General features: G+C 35.3%; 1 protein-coding gene and 2 long non-coding RNA genes across 3 annotated transcripts in view; all 3 read right to left on the reverse strand.

Moving 5' to 3' along the window:
- Window positions 1-17,695, reverse strand: part of LOC147838945 (uncharacterized) — a 1,276,407-nt gene that overhangs the window by 1,046,247 nt on the left and 212,465 nt on the right. The window lies entirely within an intron of this gene.
- unc119a2 (unc-119 lipid binding chaperone a2) overlaps window positions 1-17,695 on the reverse strand; it is a 54,432-nt gene that overhangs the window by 31,933 nt on the left and 4,804 nt on the right.
- On the reverse strand, window positions 7,281-10,868 carry LOC147838951 (uncharacterized). The gene is made up of 2 exons (XR_015520634.1): window positions 8,599-10,868; window positions 7,281-8,270 (listed from the first exon to the last, which is right to left on the reverse strand). It is a non-coding gene; the product is annotated as an uncharacterized LOC147838951 (long non-coding RNA).

The following is a 17,695-nucleotide window of genomic DNA, read 5'->3' on the forward strand; positions in this document are numbered from 1 at the left end:
TGATTAGTAATTTGCATTAAGTAGCAGTAGGACAAGTGTATCTAATAAAGTGGCCGGGTGTATTTTTATGTGGGTGTCTGACAACTAAAAACAGATCTAGTAGCAGATATCACACCCTTGTTTTTTATTACCTTAAACTTTTATGTTAACATTTATTATTCATTTAGGATATGCATTTTCACATTCTGATCTAAAGCCTAATTATTCAATTGTTAAATTGACTAATTAACTGAAATATTTTCAAGAATAAAACAAGATGTGTTCTTTAGAAGAGTGCACTTGCATCGTGATATTATATATTTATTCAGCCATTATGTATTGAGTGGCATTACATGGACTTATAAATAACAATATCGTTTATCGTAATATATTTTGGTGCATTATATCGTTATATATCATTTTAGTTTATAATGAAAAAAAAATCCTGTTTTGTTGCACATTTAGAGTTGTATGTGATAAGCATCAGTGCCGGAGAGCTGCGGTGTCAGCTTGTAACGGCTAAACAAATTACATTTAGCTTAGGGGAGAAATTCAGTTTTCATAACTTCTAGCATAAACACATGGTGATTGATTCTACTCAATAATTTTTAAAGAAACGTCTACATCTCAAAAATGTACCGACAAATTTTGTACTTTTTAGGTACTAATATGTACCCTTAAGGTACAGTATCGATATGGACCTTTTAGGTACAAATTTGTACCTTTTGAAAAGGTACCACACCAGTAACAGCTCGAGTACCATTATTTCTGAGAGTGTACGTATAGGTGCTATTTTACATTTGATTATTACGTTTTGAAGGATTCGGATTTCTTCCAGTCCATCTCATCATGGACCAACGTTTATCCTTTTCATCATCCTGTTTCTCAGTATTTAACTGTGAATTGATTTTAATTAATGAATAAGTTTACACATTGCTTAATATAAGAATGTTCAGTGCATTTGCCTGTCTCTTTATACCTATTTTCAGGAGCCAGCAAACTAGGTCAGAGGTCATGGAGACCTTGAGTGGAACTGAGGGCTGAAGACTTGAATCAACTGTTTCTATTGTTATTTCTATTAGTTAATACTGTCTAAAATGTCTAAAGTGATTTTGCTATTTTTACGGTTAAATCTTTTAAAGTGATTCTACTTTTATTCAAGATAGACTTTGTGTAGTAAGAATATAACTGCCTGAATGTAGATTATACTAGTTTTTAACCAGTTTCGATAAAGACGGCTGAGAGTACACTCAGCCTTGGATAAGAAACAAATTATACTTTAAGTGTGTGTGTTCTATTTGATTGTTGATCCGTTTCACAGGTCTAGAGTCAGCTCTAATCAGTCTAAGGGATGTCTGACATTTATGCTTAAGATATTGTTCAGAATATACGCACAAACCCCACGTGGAAATTTTCCTAGTCTATCTGTGTTTTAACCAATCAGGTTAGAACACCTGTATGTGTGACGCAGTTAATGACGTTATGTGAGAGTATAATTGTCATTGATTGGTGATTGTAAGCAGAGCGGCCTAGGAACTCATTGCGAGTGTTAAAGCTGGCTTCTGCTGATGTAACTGCAAACTATCTTCAGTAAACTTGATTTATTTATTTAAATCTCTGACTCCGGCTCTTCTTCATCTACCAGACTGGTCATACTTTGGGTCAAACTTTTAACTATTCCTACAGTTTTTGTAGCTGAAAGCACTTTTCATTAATATTTTTGCTATACTGTTTTCAAATATTTTGTAAATGTAATACTGCTTATATTTTATGTTATTATTCTCTCCTTTCACCAAAATCATGTCAACCAATCTAAATAAATGAATTCTATTCTAGCTATTCAAGTTACGGTGAAATTGAATTAATATTGCAATACATTTTGCAGAAAAACTAAATATTGAAAGTCAGATTTTTCCAATATCATGTAGCCCTATTTACTATCTACAATAAGCAAACAACTTTAATTGATCACCAAAAGTGTATGTGATTTAGTTGTTCTTAAATGTATTTATCAAGTCAGAGTACAATTTAAAGGGCACCTATGGTAAAAAAAAATCTACTTTTCAAGCTGTTTGGACAGATCTGTGTGTTGGTATAGTGTATAGACCGTCATACTGGGGTGATTTGAACACACCCAGTCCTTTTTTTTTCAATTTAACTACAAAAAAAAGGGTCGGCCAATTGGAGCTGTTTTCAAATCGATCGCATCATTACGTAGGTGTGCGATCCCCCCTTCCACCGAATTGATTGACAGCTGCGTGCATTAACATGTTCCGGTAGTCGCGTGTATATGTCAACAAGACCAGTCAGACATATGCAAAGCAACCGGGAATTAAAGGTCTGTTCTGTTCGCTAGGATCAGCAATCATCATCAAATGTGATTAAGAGTAAGTTTCACATGTTTAAAGTGTTTTAAAACAGAATATGTGTGTAATTAATTACAGCGTTTTACTTCAGCTTTACTTCATCAGCACAGCCGCGTGTCAGAACAATTATAAAAGAAGACGCTTCAATCCCGGTTTGTGGAAGTTAAATCAGGTTTATTTTGTACATTAGCATAACAGATATCCACACAGTACTTGAGGTTAGCCTTAACTAAGCTAAGCGTGCTCTGTCTGCCTGCCTGTGTGTGTGTGTGTGTGTGTGTGTGTGTGTGCGCGCGTGCATTAACTTTGTAACGATATTGTGTGTGACTCATCAATGCAACTTCACAATACTGATTAGTAAAGGTTAGTTCTTACTGTAGTATCACACAAACGCTACGTGAGACCTTCTTCCTTTAAGTCTGTCTGTTGTCTGACGCAGCTGAGGGAGGAGGCATCTAGTGGGCGAGAAAGTGGGCGGGAAGGAATCGTCTTAAAGGCGCAGTACGACAAAACCACCCCCTGCTGGAAATCAGTATAAAACAGCATCTTGTAAAAGGTATAATGAAAAATCTGATGGGTATTTTGATCTGAAACTTTATATACACATTCTAAGTAAAAGACTTATATTAAATCTGAAAAAAGGGGTAACCTAGGTGCCCTTTAATACTATCACTTGCACATCTGAGGCAAGCAAAGTCTAGTCTACAAGGGAAAAACCAAGGTGGCTTACAAAATCAGACCACATCGTTTCTACTATATAAAGTATTTAGGATTGCAATGTAGGTGATGGTTTTAGGACGAGCGTCTTCCTTTCTGCTACAGACGAAACTTGGTAAAACTTACTTTTGATAATTGTGCACACAGGGTTGGAAAAGGAAGACGATTTTAGAGTTAAGTTAGGAACTGATACTGGAGTGCAAAGGATTTTGTCCATGTATTACAACACAAAGCCCGTTCCAAAGTATCCACTTTCATCCATTCAACATCAGATGTGAAGAACATCCCTGCACTTTTACTTTGAGCCCACTTTCACTAAGAGCACCTTCTTAAGGATGAGTACCGTCTACACTTGCAGAAAAGAATGAGGAGAGCACTGAACTCAAAGTGTCCTAATGCAGATTTTTAAAAATCCAAAGTGCTCCGGGGACTTTACCATAAATCCATCTCCGATCCTCTATCCATCTCTCTTCAATATGCGTCTATGATTCTGTCTATCTTTTTCATAATGAAAAAAATTCCTGGTTTGTTACATATAAGTTATTGTAAGTGCCGAGAGCATGAACATCAAGTCAGATGTAAAAGTGATTTATTGTGATGGTTACAGCAAGATAAAATCAGGTCCAAACATTGGAAGGTTACGACAAAAATAGCACACCTTTGTTTTGTATTTATGGAAATGCAGAATCAGCTTAAAATCAACCATGGAAAGAAGTCAATGAAGCTAAGTGTAAACGAGTCTAAATTAATATCATTTAGCTTAGGGGATCATTCAGAATCCATAACTTCGAACAAGATTACATTGTTCCTTTGAAGAAACCTTTGGATACTTTAACATTTAAAATCTACAATCAAATGTATGTAGTATTAATTGTTCTTAAAGTACATTTTAATTCAAATATTATTTGTGAATCTTTGCACTAAAATACACTGGCAATTGATTTCTCCAATTAAATCCAATTCAGGCAATTTAAAAAAGGCTAATGTCAAGGTGCAAACATCTTTGTCACTTTATTTCAGCAATGAAAATGCAGAATAAAGCAAAATTCTCCAAACTACAGTATTTTCATTTCTGAATAAATAAATGTCTTCAGGTAAGTCAGTGATTTAGTGAATGATCTGCTTAAATGAATGATATTCAATCATTAAGACTTGTTACTCATGTAGGCCCACACGGAATCTGCGCGCACAGAATTCCGCAGATTTTCCGCAGAGTTGCGCAGATTTCCGCTGATTTTTAGCCCATCATTAATTCTGTTTATTTACTTGAGTAAATTTGTGTAAATCTAAATTTATTTAGTTTTTTTAATTAATTGCAGTAATATTATTGACTAATATGAAAATGTTCATCTGATTTATGTACAATGCAGTTTGTAAAGTAATATTTTCTGTATTTTAGTATATATATTATATGAGAGACTTTCTTTGTTTACCAAATAAAATGAATCCTTTTTGGAATCCGATTTGCAATTTAAACATTAAATAAAAGTTTAAAAGGTATTACTTTTTATTTCACTAGTTAAGGTTTTAGTTATGATACACCTAAAATAAATTTTACCAAAATTCTCTGCAGAAATAGCAAAAAATGTCCGCAGATTCCGTCTGTCCCTACTCATAAGATTATTTACGCAATGCTAATTGTAGTGTTAGTGGTGGCATGAAAACATTGAGCAACATTAACTTGTTCTGCAAATAATTCTACAGTAAATGTCACTTTAGATAGAGTTTTTTTGTTTACTTCAGCATTCCTGAGAAGGATTTTCTTAACACCAGTTTTTACACCATTTTTTGTCATAATGCTAACTCATCAGCCTGGCACGCTTCTGGATTCTTCTGGATTCTTTTATCCATGTTAAAAATTAGGGAATAATGCATTTATGAGATATGATGAAATGATATACTGATGATGGGTAATTTTGTATTTCAATAACCAAACTTGTAATATTTTCCAAGGGAAATCATATTTTTATTAACTCTTTTTAAGTTTTCATTTATGATCATACTAAAATAAACACTGTGAATGACTGCAAAGCTCAGCAATGATTTTTATTTGTCCAACATTTTTCTTGCTTGTCTTTGCTCCAAAATTAGTATCTATTTTAAGCTCTTTATCCTGATGCACTATAGGCTCACCTTTGGGCCGATAAGGCCAATGGCATAAGAGCACCAACTGGCAGGGCAGGTATAAAAATAGTAAGAACTCATCTGTCAAATTTGAATAAACAGCCACATGCAACACGCAAACGCACAGTACATAAAATGAACTTAACTTATAGCACCTCTCTGAGATGCAAATATTATCATCAGAACAACAATTTTTCAATGTATTGTGCAGCACTACACTATAATTATGCACTAACATTCCATTCAAATTCAAAAATAACGTTCAGATGTCAATAAGAAGTCATTTATTGTCAGAAAATGATTAAACATTACAAAAAGCTATCCATTAGGGGGATTGGATTGACCCCCTCCTGACACTGTGCTAAGGACACTAGGTTGCAAAAGAGTGGTGTACATTTTTAGCGCATTAAGCTTGGCAGATTAGCCATCTGGAACTTACGAGCACAAATAGTCACTAGAATAAGACAGAGGAAATGTCAAAGGACCAGGAGATGCTGTCCAGTCAGATATGCTTAATAAAACTTACAGAACTGGTTGGATTGGTTAGGTGGGACTGATTGGTTAGTTAATTGACTCAAAACAACATGGCCGCAAAACTGAAGAGAAAATGAAATAATATGTTCCTTAAAAAAAAATAATAATAAATAAAGATAATAAGTAAAAAGGAAACCATTGGATGTTTATTGGATGGAAACAAATGCAATTTCAAATCTGCAGCCAATTGCTTGGGGGAGAGAAAAAAATCATAGGAAGATCTAGGGGAGTGCCGGGCACAAAGTAACGCGGGGTTAAAATGTAACACAGGGTTTTAAGGTATTTGCTCAGGGTTAATTATGACATGCTTCCGAGGTTTTCACCACAGTGTTGGCAGACATCTTCCTGCCAATAATTGTAAAAGTTTGTGGATGAGAAACACAGGAGAAACTTTTTTTGTAGCATAAAAGTGTTTTTATAACAGTCGATATTTATTTACTTTAAAAAATCTGTGAAATTATGAACGTAAAATCTTAGATTGTTGTGATTACCGTCTTCTAGGCTAAAATAACACAAACAAAATCATTTTTTGAATTTTGAGAGTAATGTTAAGAACTTTTTAAATATATTTTTAAATAAAAATATTGTGTTAATAGAAAAAAAATATATTTTATAGTTAATAATGCAAATAAATGCATTGTACAATAATGGATAAATGGATAACAATGCAAATAGATTCAAATGTGTTTATCCAACAAATAAACACAAAAACATACCTTGCAATGTAGAATAAAAAATAAATAATCCGATTACTGAGGAAATGTAGCTACTATTTAAAGTAAACAGAAATTAAATGAACTGTGTGAAATCTGCCTTTTCAAACATGTGTTACAACTAACCCTCTGTCTGCTACAACTTGCCCCACAGGTGGGGTAAAAAGTAACATTTTTACTCTTGGCACTTTTAGCAATACTGCACAGAAGCCAGGCGATCATACTTCCAAACAGTGCTCATTTATAAATGATATGATTAAAAAAAATTGTTTGTCTAACCCAGGGGTCTCAAACTCGCGACCCGCGGGCCATTTGCGGCCCTCAGTGCAATATTTTGTGGCCCGCGCCGACCGCTGTACACTGACAGAATCAGCGGAGTGGGGAGAGAGAGCGCTCCCCGATCCACTGATTCTATCCGTACACAGCGGTCGCTGGCATTCCCCGCCCGCCGTGTAAACAAAGGGGCGGGGATGCCGGTGACGTCACCACGCACCCCGCCCCTTTGTTAGACGCTGTGACGGGCGGGAAGTGTTAGGAGGGAACTCGCGCCGGCCAGAACCAAGGTAAGCTGTTCCCGCCCCTGCCTGCCACTTAGCTACCTATCTGCAGCCTGCCACCTACCTAGCTACAGCCTGCATCTTATATATATTATAGGTAGATACAGACTGGTACAGACTGATGTGAGTGGGGTGGGGGTGTTTTATTTATACATATATACGCCTTTTTTTAGGTGAGGGCAGGCACGTGCACACATAGGGCTCAACCTGTGCAGTGCACATGCCCTTTTTAGTCTTGGATAGAAAGTGCCCTTCCAAAATGATCAAAAGTGCCCCCGTGATGCGGCACACCTTTTTTTTTTTTTTTTTTTTTTTAGTAATATACGAAAGTGAGAATATATAATCACAGTATGTTAACAAGAAATCGAAGAGACAAAAAGAGCAACAATTTTGGAAAAAAAAAACAACAGATAACAAAAAAATAAACAAACAAACAAACAAAACAAAAAACAGGAGGGGTAAATACATTACAAGTTAAAGAAAAAGATTATATAATTTACAAATTTCAGTTGTTTTCGCGGCACACCTTATGGTCCCGCCCTTCAGTAGGCGCGCGACCACACCGCTCTTGAGTATGCGCGCAGTTTTGAGTGAGTTCCCCCAAGCCATACTGAAGGTCTCAACTGCTTCCGCTCTAAAGCCAAATGTGGTTCAGATTTGTGAGAAGAAGCGCTGTCAAGTCTCTGGCAGCAAGGAGTAGGCAAAAGATGCCATGTTCAGAAGAACTGTTCATAATCTTCACTCAATGTTCTATTAACGTTCAGGACACTTCATGTTCAGAAGAAATAATTAAAACTGTTAATAATGACATTTGAGGACTTTTTTTTTGTGAAATCCCTTATGCGGCCCAGCCTCACCCAGACTTTGCCTCCTGCGGCCCCCAGGTAAATTGAGTTTGAGACCCCTGGTCTAACCCTATAACTTTGTTCACTATTTGACCAAAACCAAAAAGTGTTACTTTGTGCCCCGCTCTCCGATATTTATGGATTCCGGTTAAAGATTACAAGGTGAAAAAAGCAAACATGGATGAATCATTCAATATTACCAATAACATGCATTTAAAAATAGATGAGTAGTTTCAGTAGTCATGTCAAAGCAGTAACTTAATCAGTATACTATCATCTCAATAACATTGCAAGCATTAGATGCTTGGTTTCCATTGAATACTTATTCATGTCTTTATCACCAGCAGAATGGATTACTGCAACAGCCTCCTCACTGGCTTTCTCAAAAAGACAGTCAGACAGCTGCAGCTCATCCAGAACGCAGCCGCTAGGATTCTGAGCAGAAGCGGAAAATCAGAGCACATCACACCTGTCCTCAGGTCTTTACACTGGCTCCCAGGTACATTCAGAATAGATTTTTTAAATATCATTACTGGTCTATAAATCACTACATTGCCTAGATATGCTAACTGAGCACAAATCTAACAGATCACTCAGATCTTTAGGATCAACTAAATTAGAAATTCCAAGAGTATAAAAGTAGGGTAATTCTGCCTTTAGCTACTATGCCCCCCACTGCTGGAATCAGCTTCCAGAAATGATGATATGCTCCAACATTAGGCACATTCAAATGGAGACTTCAAACACAAAACTGTGCTTTTACTGAATGAGCACTGTGCCATGTCTGACAGTTCGTACTATTGTCTTTCCTATCTTTTCAGTCCCTTTAAAACAAGTTTTTAACACATCTTAATCCGTTTTAAATATTTGTTTTGTTGACTGTTATGTTTATTTTCTTATACTTGTTTCTTTTACTCCTGTTTATGTAAAGCACAATTACCATTGTGTATTAAATATGCTATTGATTTGCCTTGCCTAAACAAAATAGATTTACACAGACAAAAGAAAAAGCCTCTACGCTTATTTGAATACTTCAAACAAATAATTACATTTTAGTTTTTTGTTTGCTTCAAAGAAATTTGGCAATGAAATCGATGACAACAGACCTGCACAGAGCTGTTCCGTTAAAAGTAGGGCTGTGCAATTAATCGAAAATCCGATTTCGATTATGGCTTCTAACGATTATGAAAAACCATTAATCGATATAAACGATTATTCCATTATTTACTGCCCCCTGTTCAGTAGTCCTCACTTGTTGCTCTTAAAAGCGCGAAAGACCGCACATTGTGACGAGCAGAGCACACACATCTAAAGTCATTAACGTGAGCGCTTTAATGTTCAAATAGGTGTCAAAACGCGGTTTTGATTATTCATATTAACCCTCATTTTGTAATAAACAAACAAGTTGAGGAGGATCAAGACACGTGAAAGCGAAACCATTAAAGTGACAGAGCACATCTGCCGCCTGTTTTATCATGATTAATAAAACAACGAGAAAATCCCTCTTTGCTCTTGACTTAAGACTTTTGTAGCTAAAGCGTTTTTCTTACGGTGAAGATGCTTAAAGCACAGTTTGTTTCATATTTTTATTCTATTGTATTTATTTCTCTTTCCTTTGCAGGGAGGAAAATAATATATGCAGTTGAAGTCAGAATTATTAGATCTCCTGAATATTAGCAACCTTTTCCCCCCAATTTCTGTTTAATGGAAAGAGGATTTCTGAACATAATAGTTTTAATCATTAATTTCTAATAACCGATTAATTTTTATCTTTGCTATGATGACAGCTCATAATATTTTAGTAGATACTTTTTTAAATACAAACATTCAAATTCAAAGTGTGATTCAAAAGCTTAATTAAGGTAATTAGGCAAGTCATTATATAACAGTAGTTTCTTCTGCAGAGAATCAAAAATATATATTGCCTAAAGGGGCCAATAATATTGACCTTAACAGAGGTTTCAAAATATTTAAATTTGCTTTTATTCTAGCCAAAACAAAACAAATAAGCCTTTCTCCAGAAGAAAAATATTAGAGGAAATACTGTTTATTCCTTGCTCTGTTAAACATCATTTGAGAAATATTTATTTAAAAACAATTCTTAGGAGTACTAATAATTTTGACTTCAACAGTAATCGTTTGGAATAATCGTGATTACAATTATGACCAAAATAATCGTGATTATGATTTTTCTCAAAATCGAGCAGCCCTAATTAAACGCATGTCACAGTTTTACAAGTTAGGTGAGAGGTTAACAAGGTCTGGAAGTAATATTATAAAAGCCGTCTAGTGAGGAAAAAACAAGGTGGCTTTCAAAATCAGAAGTGTGATTTTGCACATCGCTTCTACTGTATGAAGTATTTAGAATTACAGTGTAGTTGATGACTTTAGGACGAGCGTCTACCTTTCTGCTACGGAACAACCTGAAATGAATTACTTTTTGTTTATTATGTGCACCGAGCTGGAAAAGGAAGAAGATATTAGAGGAAAATGATTTTGTCCATGTATTACAACACAAAGCCCGTTCCAAAGTATCCACTTTCATCCATTCAACATCAGCTGTGGAGAAAATCCCTGCACTTTTATTTTGAACCCACTATCACTAAAAGCACCTTCTTAAGGATGAGTACCGTCTACACTTGCAGGAAAAGAATGAGGAGAGCACTGAACTCAGTGGCCTAATGCAGATTTTCAAGAATCCAAAATTGTACAGAGATAAAAAACATTTGGATGATGTATCTGTATCCATCAACCGACAGCATGTCCACCAAAATCTAGTACTTGTCCATCGCTCTTACTACTATAGATACATCTCCAGTGTCCATCTATCTCTGTTCCCCCTGTTTGTCTACAATAACCATTCAACTGAATTTATTCGGTCTTTAAATTAATCTACAATACCTACAGACACTCTCTATAGATCATCCATCAATATACAGTATCTATATATCCATCCATGCATCTAGTACATGCAACAGTACTTAGATGAAGTATCTATACAGTATCTATCTGTAGTATCCATCCATCCCTATAACTGGGAAACAGAGAAGAAATTGTTCCCAAGAAAGGTAGAGTGTCCGCTAGGGTTGGGCGATGTCGACCAAATCTGCAACGTACGATGTCTAATGTGAAACAACGCAATTGACGATGGCATCCTCGTATTAGGTGGAGGTGAATGAATTATTTATGAATAATTAATTAGTTCATAACGAATTAATTATTTTTAGCCTACCGTTTCAACTACCTGACCCACATGGTCTTTGTTTTACCCATAAATACATCATAAATAAATAAACATAAATTGCCACCTGTCAATCACTTTTTTAGCGAGACTCTTACATAGGCAGAGTGATCTGTGTCGTTATAATGGCGTCGACAAACTTGGTCAGTAAAAAAGGTGTACGACCAACAGCAACCAACCAACAGTATCTGAGGTTTTCACTAAAATTACCAAGTACAAGTGTGAAAGCGAAAGATTGAAGCAGTGTACTGACTCCGCGACACGTTACCTGATAGATTCAAAAGACCGAAGAGTCGTTAGATAGAGACAAGATTAATTAAATACTATGTTTAACAACTATAGTGAGACACAATCCAATGCTACATCCTTGATAAACTGTCCAACGTGCACTGCTCTCTATAGCTCAGACGAGCGCATGACAGTGTGTGTGGCTGTGTGTGTGGTCAAGTGATGTGCGTTTTTAGCGGACGAAGGGCTGGTCAGAAATGCTAGGTAAAACAGTGTGGATTATTCACCTTTAAAAATGTGAGTTCTGTGTTGGAAGTCTTGGCATTTGCTTTGGTCTGCATAACTCCACCCACTGCCAGTTTACCCAATTAAATTTCGGCACCCTGGGTTGCCTTGGCAGAAAACACATCATATTTAATTTCAGTCTTGAAGGCCATCTCAATGTACGCAAGCGCAGCTGAAAATGCGACCTTTGGAGGACAGCAGCAGCCTTCAAAATAAGATGCAGACTTGGAGTTATAAAAATTCACAAGAGATGGTTTTTAATTACCAAATATTTAAAATATTACAAACATAAACAGCTTATAGTGTAAGCCTCAATCGTCAGGCATGCTCATTCTAGTGTCATCAATATGGTAACCCGCATTTGTGACCAATTAGGGTGAAAAAAAAACCTCTCCAATGCAAGGAGATGCTAGTTCAACCACTAAATACACAACCTTTAAGGTTTTAATGACAATTAGGTGCAGTACGTGATTGTCTTCAGAAACATTTTTTGTTGTGCTGATTGAAAGTCTTCACAGTCCAATAGTCATGATTAAAGTAAATGATCTAAATGTGTTTATATGTATTTTTATATTCAGTATAAAGCATAAAATTAAAAAATTTCGATAAGCAGCTCAGACTATCTGTCAGCAAATGTAGATTCGCACTTTTGCGCATCTGTTCACGCAGATCCGCCAATCGCGCGTGCCCGTCTGCAAGCGCCGTGCGGACACGAGACGGATCAGGAGAAATCAAATGTTTCATAAGGTCCTTTTACAGCATCGTTAATGCAGATTTATATTTAGTTTAACAACAAAACATTAGTAAATAGCGCTATTCCGCCTAACCTGCTTTATTGAGCTGAAGTTGCTTTTATATTCACATTGGGTCATTTTTGACCAATGACAGCCTTCCTATACTGTTTTCTGCTACTCTGAATATTTGCTCTGAAATAGCATGTAAGTGTGGCCAAGTAATAAATGTAATTCCTGCACGCCGACGCCCCTGGCTAAACACTAACTTACTGGCGAATAACATGAACTAGTGGGTTGTCTGTCTGCTGATGTGACGCAGTGCGCGTGCTCTCGATTTCAGGGGGTGTGGCTTTGAATCACAGTCCCTCCCCGCCGTCCAAAGATAATATGCTAAGCGGTTAGCATTTTGGCAGATCACCTACTGAACCTTTAACTGCATGGAAAAATCAAAGCAAACTACCCAAAAATACCTGAAAATAATTGTAGTACAGAGCAAAAACTAGGTTACTATGTGTTACTCTCTGTCTTGATCATGCATTGTGCATTTAAGACAGTTATGCCCAGCAAAGACGTTTATAACACATCAAAAATAATGAATTATCTCGTGACAGTTGTGTGCTTCCTTTGAGGACTGTATGAAAATGAATCTTTTCAGTGATGGGACATTAAAATGGGAATTTAAAAATGACCAAATTCCTAGTCAAAAATGCAATATAAACACTTATCCTACAAGACATTTGTGTTCTATGTTAAACATACTAGGGCTGCATAATACTGGATAAATCTAACATTGCAATATTTTATTCTGCAATAAATACTGCGATAAGGATACAATTTTACCAGATGACTTGAATATCCGTATTTGGAAAGAATTGGTAGTTTTAGATGGGTTGGGATGATTATGTAGGAGATGGCTACAAGCGTAGATAAATACAATTAAATATTCCATACCATACAAATGTGTTTTCTCATGTCACACTAACAGTTTTTAGGTATACAGTAATAAAAAATGATAATGTGAAATAATACTGCAAAGTCTACTTTGTATGAATAATGATAATAATTAGCCCCTTTCACACAGTGATACCGGTAAATTTCTGGAAAATTTCCGGAACGACTTTACCGGTATATTCAAAAAAGCGCTGTTCACACAGGCGAGGACGTTACGGAAATTTTCCGGAAAAGAGCATTCACACAACCATTCCAAAATACCGGTAAATTCTGACATCATTCACCACAAATGAGCTTTAAACGGCTGCACTTGTATTTGTAAACATTTGACTAAATTACAAACTCTGTGGATGATCAATATTGTGAACAACTTTCGCAGGATCACTTTCGCATGTCGAGATGTTCATAATATGTGCGTGTGCAGATGCTCACAGGCTGTTTTACAGGCACACGCAAAGCTTGAAGGTAAACAAACAACGGCTTATCATAAGCATCTCATCGATGATTATTAACACAGTTGGCATAAAGAAGAACATATAAACGTGATCTGACTAACTTCTAGCAGCTAAATATGTCTGGAAAAATATTCAAAGGTTTTTATTCTCACAAACCGCGCGGACGTAAATGCGTCTGACTGTTGTGATTGGCTAAAGCAGACGTCTCACGTCAGCACGTTCTAGACGTGGACGCGCTTATTACGGCAATCTTCCTTCTGCATTCACACAGCGCAGCATTCCGGCAAATTGCCGGTAATGTTACAACTTCTCTTTCAGGAAAATAGCCAGAACGAATTTACCGGTATTTTCAAAAAGGACCTGTTCACACATACAACCTTTCCGGAAAATGGTTACAAATGGTAAAATTTCTTATGCATGAATGCATTTCAAATCATCTTACAGTCACAGGCAAATCATAAACTATGATCCATTGCATATGTTCGTAATGTGTCTATTGTGAATGCTTACATTGCGATATTGACGCTGGAACAATATACTGTGCAACCCTGAAACATCCAATGAGTGATGGAATGATGCTGATGCCAAAAATTTAGCATAATGCCAAAATCAAGCCACATTATAACTACAATAACAATCATAAAAGCACAAACACATTTGAGGATTCTGATTAATTTCATAATATATCTGTCTTTGAAAGCATTTCTACCTATAACTGCATCTTGAAAGCAGGAAACTCACTCTTAATATTAAAGTGAGGAAGAGTGGCCTCACCTTCAACCCACAGACACCGTTTCCATGGTGAAACTCAACATATTCCTCAACAATCACAGAGAGAGCACTGCATTATCTAAAGCTGCTAATAAATAGTCAATCTGAGGATAATCAGATGCCGACACATACGTTTTCTCAGCCTCTGTCAATTGCTCTCTGTTGATGCCACATTATCGGCTCAGATATAAATAGTCAAGTTAATAAAGTTGAGGAGGTAAACAAAACTGAGAATTGTTAGTAATTATAAGTGATAACTAATGCTTTAAATGTTATTTATGAAATTCTGATTGTCAATAGAGAGGACAACGTCCGCGACACCTCCCTCAACAACCGCGCCCTCAGTTATGTCCACGACCCAGTTGGTGTATTGTAGAACCGTTAATGACAAAACTACCATTTATAAACTACAGTGGCACTGCCAGTATTTTGGAACCATAGTATCGGGGTGCTACGGAAGTATCGGTAAACCGTGCAACCCTAAATGCATGTTTTAAAACTTCAGTTATGATTGGTAACAAAGTCAATACTTCCGACAACACTAATAGCTACCGTTACAATGATCAAAGTGAAGTGTATAAATGTATAATACAATTATTTTGCAAAAAAAAAAAAAAAAAAAGATATTTTAAAGCCTGAAAACATGTCTTTATTGCATTTGCATCTGGAGAAACAAAAGGAGGACAATATTTCAGTGCATTAAAATTCCAGTAACCAAAGCTGAGGTTAAAGTCGCTTAATGAGTCAGAGTCAACTACTGAAGGAAGAATATGTCTTGCATACTGCGAGTTTGAGTGGGCAGCATGTTTCAGAAGCTCAACAGGACAGGTTATCAAGTCAGAGACTGCACACAGGTGAAATTATGCAACTGCTTTGAGCAAATAAGCAAGTTGGTTGAGTGAGCTAAAAACAAGCATCATCTGCATGTTCTGCATTTGTAGGGCACATAAAAAAATAACTTTACACTCAGCAAAAACAAGGACAAACTATTATTGTTATTTTTCATTTTGATGTCACTTTAAGTTCATTCCTTTTTTTACTTTGAGTTTCATTTTTAGTTCTGAATAAATAATCAATTCAACCTCATGTTTTTTTTAACACTTACACAATGCCTTTAAAAATGTTCATCTCTTATCCAACACTTTTTTGTTTTTTTTCATTTTTTGCATCCGTAGCTGATTTTTGACAGGTGGTTTAAAAATTTACAGACACCGTGGCATAGTTTTTTAAATTTGGGTTTTGCAGATCATACAGTAGTATGACATCATTTTCTATGAAAATTTCATGAAGACTTTTGTATTATAGTATATTAATAATAATAATAATAAAAATAATAATAATAATGATACATTATAGTGATAGCAAATCAAATACCTCAAAATATTAACAGAAAATTAAATATTATAATATACATATTTACAGTATAATCTAATTAATTTCTTAAACACATTGAACATTTTAAAAATCACACATTAATTTAGTATAACTTGTGTGGTGAAAGTTCTGACAGGGCAAGCAAAAAAAAACTGAATATGTTTTGTGTTATGCCATGCTTTTCAAAAATTATTTATTTTGATTCTCCCCCAAAATAATTACTAAAATTAAAATTGTTTTGATAAACAATTAATAATATCATAATATTAATAATATAATATAATATCTTATGAATTGTTATTATAACACATAATATGTTTATCCTAAAATATGTTTCCTTAAGTAATTTTAAAAGCCTGCAATCATGCAAATTGTGCTTGACTATCATGTCTTATGGATGGAGTCTGGTCCTTTTATTTATGCGAGAGAAAAGGACAAGGAATTTGCATAATAACGGTTATTAACAGAAAATAAAGAGGCCCGTCAAGAGAGAGATACATTCCTGGGAAGAGCACTGTATAAGAACAAACAAATAATAAACACTGTAGAACACATTGAGGTCTAGACTAAAATGAGGCCAAGAACAGCCATAAATGAGACAGCAGCTGTACATGACCAATCAGAGCTCCTAAAAGAATGTTTTCTGTTTATAAATACTTTCAGTATCCAAAATACAAAAAACACAAGCAAGGGTTATTTTGCTAAAATAAACCAATTTCAAATAATATTCCTCTTGGCATTTTTAAAAAGCAAAAGCGTTTTAACATATAAACCAAACCAACAGACTACTGTATGGCGATAGTCAAAAATTAACAAATTGTGATTTAAAACAAAGTTGTATCTTTGAAAATACAACACAATAAAACAGTACAAGGCTGTGTTATAAATGTGTTTAATAAGGAAACAATGATCCTATGAACGATTACTAAACATGAGGAATAGAAAACTGCTCAAGTTACTAGTTGTATCTATAGTAACACTATATTTCCCGTTTATAGCCACTTTAAATGTGCTGTATAAAAAATACTTTATAGAGAACTTTAGAGAGATTGACTTGATTACATCATTCATAGTGCTTTATGAACCATCCCTTTAAGGCAGTGGTTCTCAATTCCAGTCCTCGGGGCCCCCACTCTGCACATTTTGTATTTCTCTCTTATTTAAGGTTGTTGTTAGACTAGATATGATTGTGCCTGTAAGTTAAGGAGAATTTATTTATATTATTTATTAAATTTCCCATTGTATTTTATTGTATTTTTGTAATATCTACCTCTACCCCAACCCTAAACCCAACCAGTTATGTAAAAACATAGTTGTACCAAGAATTATTTATGTTATTCATTAAATTATACCCAAAATGTGTATTTCCTTAACGCCTACCCCCACCCCAACCCTAAACCCAACTATCACAGTATTGTAAAAATTTTAATTATTGTTATACTGTTACAAAAAGGATGCTTTTACCCTTATTTGGATCTCTCTGTGGATGAGTTGATCTGAATCAGGTGTCAGGGCTCGAAATTAACTTTCTTACTTGGTAGCACCGGTGCTCCCAAACTGAAATATTTAGGAGCACCAGAAAAAATGTAGGCGCACCCACCAAAAATGAATGATATATTTGACAAGTTGTATATTAAGGGATTTATTGTATTTTTGAAAACAACATCAATTGGGACTAACAAAATCCAGAACAACTATAACTAATGCTGTGATGACTTAATATTTGTGCAATAATTCCAAAGTGAATGTTGAATAATTATAAATATCAATGATGACAATAATACTAATAATGAATTATATTTCTCATCATCATGCTGTCTT

Source organism: Danio rerio, chromosome 21 (genome assembly GCF_052040795.2).
Source record: "Danio rerio strain M-AB ecotype USA chromosome 21, GRCz13ab, whole genome shotgun sequence".
In the NCBI taxonomy this organism is placed as follows: Eukaryota; Metazoa; Chordata; class Actinopteri; order Cypriniformes; family Danionidae; genus Danio; species Danio rerio.